General features: G+C 38.1%; 1 non-coding gene across 1 annotated transcript; it reads right to left on the reverse strand.

The window, feature by feature from the left end:
* Window positions 1-6,605: 6,605 nt before the first annotated feature.
* Window positions 6,606-6,712, reverse strand: LOC130466543 (small nucleolar RNA R71). The gene has a single exon (XR_008926754.1). It is a non-coding gene; the product is annotated as a small nucleolar RNA R71 (small nucleolar RNA).
* Between the last annotated feature and the right edge of the window lie 330 nt (window positions 6,713-7,042).

A 7,042-nucleotide genomic window follows, 5' to 3' on the forward strand; every position in this document is an offset into this window, starting at 1 on the left:
TGCCTCTAGAAGCTCAACTTCCAGACACGATTCATGTGGGGTAATGAGTTTGAGATTGCTCATTGAATTAGTCAATTCATCAACCCCGTTGCCAACAATTTGGCCTTTGGGTTGATACCTCACACGACATCTATCCCTTAGATGGCTTAGGAGTGCATGAGGCTCATAGGTAATGAACCTCCCTCTCTAATTTTCAGGGATAGATTTTAGGATAAGTTCCAAGACAAGGTACTTGTGAAGTGCCCAACTTCTGTACCTTTCTGGAGTCATACCCCTCGCATAATAGCCAGGGAAAGGTTGCTTGACAACATAGTAGCATTTAAAACCTCGATAAGTTTCCTTTCCCATTCAAGAAAGTTAGTCAAGTTCAACTCGACATCCAGAATTTCTAATGCTTTGATTATTGTTTTAGACATTCTACAATTGAAAAGAATTTGAAATAAATAACCATTCATAATCCTTTAATAACTTTGAAATAAAAGCAATCATGCAATCATTAAAGCTGTTAAACATTTCATTCATGCAAAATAAAACATGGTCCATAATGAATGAAACGATTCTAAGAGCCTAAAAGTCCTAAATTCTTAAGCATGTTTTGGCTTGTCTTCAGTCTTTTAAGATTCTAGGTAAGCAAAAACCAATTTCTAGTAATTTCCAAACTACTCTTGGTTAATAAATTAATACCATAATTTATTCTCATTGCCACAACATATGCCAATATTGTTTGAGTTAAAACCAAAATCAACGTGTTCCTTTGGAATACCTTACCATCTAAGTATACTAAAATAGCACCTCGCTTTGGCGGAAACCTACTATCTTAGGTCCTTAGATTTTTGTAAGTGCTTGATTTGGAAGGCAATTATAAACTCAATATTACTTTGGACCTAGTTGTTTCTATGTTGGTTTGATTATTTAGTCAACTAAAACTTAATCAGACATACAAACAACGTCGCATTCATGCATAATATACATTCAACAATATAAAAGCATAAATAATTTGGTGAACTAGTATGGCCCAAAAACTTGGTCTTAAAGCATCCAATCTTCTCTTCACCTTGTTATCTTGGCATCGTCTTGAACTTCATTCAAAAGCTAACTTAAAATTTTAAATAATCTAGAAGAACTTGAAACTAAATAATCGTCAATGGTACGCAGACCATATTTAAAACTTTACATTCAAAGATAAAACGGTACGCAAACCGTATTTAATTATCCTATATTGGCCATACTAGTCACCTTCAATACCTGCAATACATAAAGTAATATCTATGCATTCATCCACTCGTGTCCTAAAATGAATGGCCCAAGTAAAATATGCAAGTATTTACATGATTTATTAAAATCATGTTCATGTAAACGCGTCCTAAAAGATTAATCAATTCCAAATTATTAATCCTTAGAATTATTCTAATCAAAATTTAATTTAATTAAAATAAAGGTGCCCTATGAAACATAATTAAAAATAATTATTTTAAATAATTTAATTTAAACGGCTCCCACTTAAACCAATATTTAATATGTACCTTATAATTTTAAATATTTAAACTTGCGGCCCAGCCCAAGTCAAATAAAATAAAATAATCAAAAATTCCACCGTTAGCCCCTTCGTGCAAAATTAAGCCCAAAGCCCAAAAATTGGGCCTTGAAATAAAACAAAGCAAAATTTGCACAATCGGATGCATCGTGGGCTAGGCAAGCACCCAACCCATCGACGCGCAGTGCAATGTACCAACGCACCCACGCAAAGTCACGAAGGCCCAACGCGCAGGCACGAAGGCCTCGCGGCGCATAAGCACCCGCGCCCATGTTGCTGCTGCTGCTCTCGTTGCTGCTCGCTCGGCCAACGCGCACTCCCTTGCGAGATCCATCATTGGAGCAGTGTTGGTCGCTGCTTGTGGCGTGCCACGAGCTCGCCCGAAGGCTTCGCCCAGCTCTATGCACATGCCACGCCCCTGCTCACACCAAGCAGGCACCACACACAAGACCAACGCCCATTGCTGCCTTCGTGTGCGTGCCTTCCCTTTTCGTCTCGCACGGACATCAGCCCTTACCTCGTGCAAACGGCTTGCTCGTCCGATTATTATTAAAAAAAAAATCAATTTTTAATATTCGAAACGAAATTGCACGAAATATATTTTTCATAATATTAACAAAACCAATAGTTTTAATTACGAATTAAAGTGGGTGATTTAATAAAATTTCAACCAATCCAATTTATGAAATTTATAAATCTTGGCTAACTCATATTCAAATTTAACGAACGATGAAAATCAACAAAAACTTGAATAAGTTTGATAATCAAATCCAAAACTTTAAATCGTTCTAAACATTTAAAAATCAGATTTATATCAAATTTAGTTTAGGTGATCGATTAAAATTAACAAATCCAATTAAAATTTTAATCCATGAATTTTTAAATATGTCATTTAAACATGAAATCATATATTACCTTTCTCACCTAAATAAATTTTCAGATCTAACTAATTAATAAAATTAATTTTCGATCTAAAATCCATTAATTTAGGTAAAATTAAGATTAGGGTTTTTAGTCAATATTCATGAACCAAAAAATTACCATATGTTCATAATATACCCAAAAAAAGTAGGACAAAATTTCAATTAATTCCGAGTTCATTAAGTCGAGCAATTAATTGAATTTTTTTCCAAAATTAATGTTTTAATTCATTAATTAACAAAAACGCCCAAAAAATCATACTTTGGGGGCCTGTTTTTGAGATTATGTTCTCATGAGTTGATCATAAAACGCCATTTTCAATCAGATTAGGGTCAGAAAAGTCGAATTTCTGACACTTTATGAATTCAGAGTCACTTTCTACGACTTATCCAATAATCCAGAAACAATTCGAAAATTCACTAGAAATTCAGAAAAATTCAACAATAATCACAAACATATAAAAATGCTAATAAGTACTTTGAATACATGTAGCTCATGATACCACTATAGGGGTTTACAGTTAAATACATAACATGATAGCGGAATAACCCTAAAGCCAGGAAGCGTGTATAAAGTGCAGATCAAGCATTACTTACGTTTGTAGCGTGTTTTCCCTTAGTTCAACAAATCACGAAAACGGATAAGATTCCAAATGTCGTTCCTCTACTTGGTTCACCAACACGTTCAAATCCGTCTTGAGATTGATGGCTTAGACCTCACTCAAGATTGTTTAGCTTTTGGGATGAACACTCTAATGGAGGCACATAGAGAATTTGGGTTTCTCTTGCCTTAATTAGGTTAGAATATAATATTTTCACTAGATTAGAAAACCATGTAGACTAGGTTATTATAATAACCTATTTAATGAGCCAAGCTAACCGGCCAAGCAAGGAGCCCGACTGCCCAGCAAGGCCCACGTCCACGTTGCACTCATACGTGCATAGCACAGCACGCAGTGGGCCTTGGGCCGACGTTGTTGCTGCTGCTGTGGCTTCTCGCGCGTGCGGACCCAAGGCAGCAAGGCCATGGGATTGACGCCTTTGTGTGCCTTTCTCGTGGGCTTGGTCTCGTGTTTGCTTTATTAAATTATCACTTGATAATTTATTTATCGTTTCGTACTTGACGATCCATTGTCATACAATACGATTATTCGTTTCACCTAGCTTACGAATATCCGCAACACGATATACGATTTCACGATCCAATGTTAAATCGTATAATTATGTTTTCTGAACTAATTTCCCGTAAAGCTATTAAATGAATTTCCAATTCATTTAATCCGATGATCTGTTAAATGCCAATGGTGTGACCTTATAGGTTTAGTCAAGAGTAATGAGCCTAATTAGGATTAGAACTCACTGATCGGAAGCATTGCTCCAGCCAGCTGTTCCGATTACTTGATCTCACTAAATTAATTATCCGTGATTAATCTGAACCTTTGGTATTAGACTAATGCACATTGGGTGAAGGACATATTTCCTTCAGCAACAACCTGTCAAGCATCTTGCAAAAGCGAGACAAAAATTGATTCCAAAGACTACGCAACCACCCACAAAACTAACTAAGGAAATTGTTGAACCTGTTGTTTCTGTTATGATTGATCACCCTGTAAATCAAATTTCAGTTTCAGGTTCAGGGGGTAACATCGATCACGATATTGCTGAATCTGAGGAAGGATGGAATCTCTACATATGAAAGAAGGGTGGAAATGCTACTAAGTCTTCTCGGCTTGGTACGCCTAATTTACCTCCTATTTTGGAAAATTAGGGAGCTGCTGAGGGGATGGGGTTGATGGTACAAGTCCTGTTACTTGATGATAATAAGTTCTTGTAACATAAAAGGGCTTAATGAGCCTCAAAAGGTGGGGGTATGTCAAGAAATTTATAGCTTATTATAAAATTAATGTCATGTTTTTACTTGAAACTAGAGTCATGCATCATAGTAAAAATAAGATAGTAAGGAAATTTGGAACTACATGGATTTGGGTTCACAATTATGAGTTTTCTCCTAAAGGGATAATTTTGTTTGTATGGAAGCACCAAGAATTTTGTGTTAGCTCTGATATGCATGTTTTATATAGTATTTTTACCCCCATCCCTTAGTACTTTTATGTGTCAAACGTGCTCTTAGGAGCCATTTCTAGTACTAATGTGTGTTGTTGAGTGTGCCTTGAGTTTCAGGTTTGATTATGAGAAATTGGTCTTTTTAGACCATTTCATGTTGATCTAGGCCACTATATGAGCCCGGGGAAGTTTGGGACCTCCATCGTCGACTATCGGGAGCCTTGGATGCTTATGGTTGAGCCCCGAGAGTTAGACTCAGTGATATGGGCGAGCTACATTGAAGATTGCAAATCGCCCTGGAAGCTGAGGGCGAAATGCAACCATCGGGCGGAATTGAGGCAATTTGGATTGATCAACGCGCGCCCGATTGGGCGCAGCTCGCCCGATACGGATCGGGCGGTCATCCTGGAGCCTATGTGGAGAGTTCACAAACCGCCCGATCGGGCGGATTTTGGCCCGATCGGGCCGACTATCGAGTGGATCGACCGATCGGGCGAAGCGACGCCCGATCGGGCGACGCCAACCTCCTGCACTTATGCGCGAGTTTTCTTTTCGGTTTTTGGCTTGTATTTTGGGCAAACTATAAATACTAGCCCTTTATATTTATGAGACATCTTATTTTCTAGTATGGAACCTTAGTATTATTTTCCGTAGCCTAGTTTTCTCTCTGGTTTATGCAAAAACATTTAGTTTAATTCTCAATAAAAATTCAAGCTTTCATTTCCCTTTGTTCTTCAAATAGGTATTATTTCTTATTTCAATTCATTGTCTTGCTTTAATAATGATTTCAATTATGATTATTTCTTTGTTTATTACCAACATGCTTGAGTAGTTTAATTTCTAGGGTTGGGGATCCATGAATAATATGAAGGGATGATTGAATGATTATGATTGTTGGCATTGTAATTGATTCCTATTGATTGGTTTATTTCACTATACAATTAGATTTGCGCAGGTTTAATTGTGGTAGTTATGCAATATCAAATTAAGATTCGAGAGATGCAATTTGATGTTTAGGCTTGTGTCAATAGGTGGAATTAGAGTTAATACGTAGCGAGAGCCCGTTAATTCTAAGTCTATGATTAGTATCGACTTGAGAGAGCATGCTAGTCTAATTAATTATTTTGTTGATTATCGTGATTGTTCAATGTCCTGGATTATTATTCATTGGCGAACCTATACCCTAGATTCCTTAATATATTGATTCATTCGTGTTTAATTATCGTTCGTAGTCTTAGTATACAAACCACCAACCAACTCTTGTTCACAATAGTCTAGATTAATTAATTGATAGTAGAAAGAACGTCTGTTTCCCTGTGGATTCGATCCTGACTTCCCTTGCTACCTAGCTAGTGGACCTTAGGTTATTTTTGATTAGGTGATACGACTTTAGCCTGTCAAAATTTGGCGCCGTTGCCGGGGAAACGTTTTATTTTCTGTTATTAATTGTTTTTCTAGATTATTGTTTGTTACTTCTCAAGGGACTCCCGTTCCTTGAGACCGGATCTCACGACTGTTTTCTTGTTTTTTGCTTGTTTATGCCCAGGACTGTCCATACCAGCGATCTGACTTCGTTCGATCCTGAACCTGAACGGACCTTTCGTAGACGGCGTAGATTCGTTGAACAGTTGAGAGACTATTCTGACTCTGAATCCGACTATCTGATTAGCAATCTATTCCATACAGATTCAAAGATGGGTGACCAAGCACCACCACCGCCACCCCCAGTTGTGCCAAGGCTTACAGACTATTCTAAACCAAGTTTGTCTATGCTTCCCAAAGCAATCATGCCTTCCATTGCGGTCGAGAATTTCAAGGTTGAACCTCAGCTGATAAACATGATCGAAAGAAGGGGAAAGGGTGAAGATCCCAATCTCCATATTCAGTCTTTCATCCAGTATTGTGCCACCATTAAGCAGAAGAATTTAACACCGGAGCAGATCATGGAGATACTCTTTCCATTTTCATTGAGTGGGAAGGCAAAGCTATGGATTAACAGTCTCAACCGCGCAGCTATGAAAATCACCGATTGGAATTCCTTGGCCCTTGCGTTCTATGTTAAATGTTTCCCACATGAGAAGACAGCGCGTCTAAGGGGACAGATATTAGGTATCTCTCAACAAGCAGATGAGAGTTTGTTCGAGGTTTGGGAAAGATTCAAGGACTTGCAAAGAGAGTGCCCACACCATGGTTTGGAGGATTGGTTCCTGGTTCAGCAGTTCTATAATGGTCTGGGTAATGAGTCTAGGTGTCTTTTGGATTCAGCTGCCAGTGGGAGATTTATGTAACTGGAGGTGCCCAGAGCTTTAGAGGTGATTGAGGAGATAGCCATCCATAGTGCCCAATATGGGAATTCTAGAGGTTTTGCCGATTGTGGTGTTAAGCATGAGATGAACTCTATTGAACAACTTACTGCTCAGCTAACTGCCCTACATCACAAGCTGGATAACATGCAAAACACATCTTCCCAAGTCACCCAACAAGCTAGTGTCGCTGCAATGAGTGCTCAGTTGGCCAATGTCTG

Source organism: Spinacia oleracea, chromosome 1 (assembly GCF_020520425.1).
Source record: "Spinacia oleracea cultivar Varoflay chromosome 1, BTI_SOV_V1, whole genome shotgun sequence".
NCBI classification, from domain to species: Eukaryota; Viridiplantae; Streptophyta; class Magnoliopsida; order Caryophyllales; family Amaranthaceae; genus Spinacia; species Spinacia oleracea.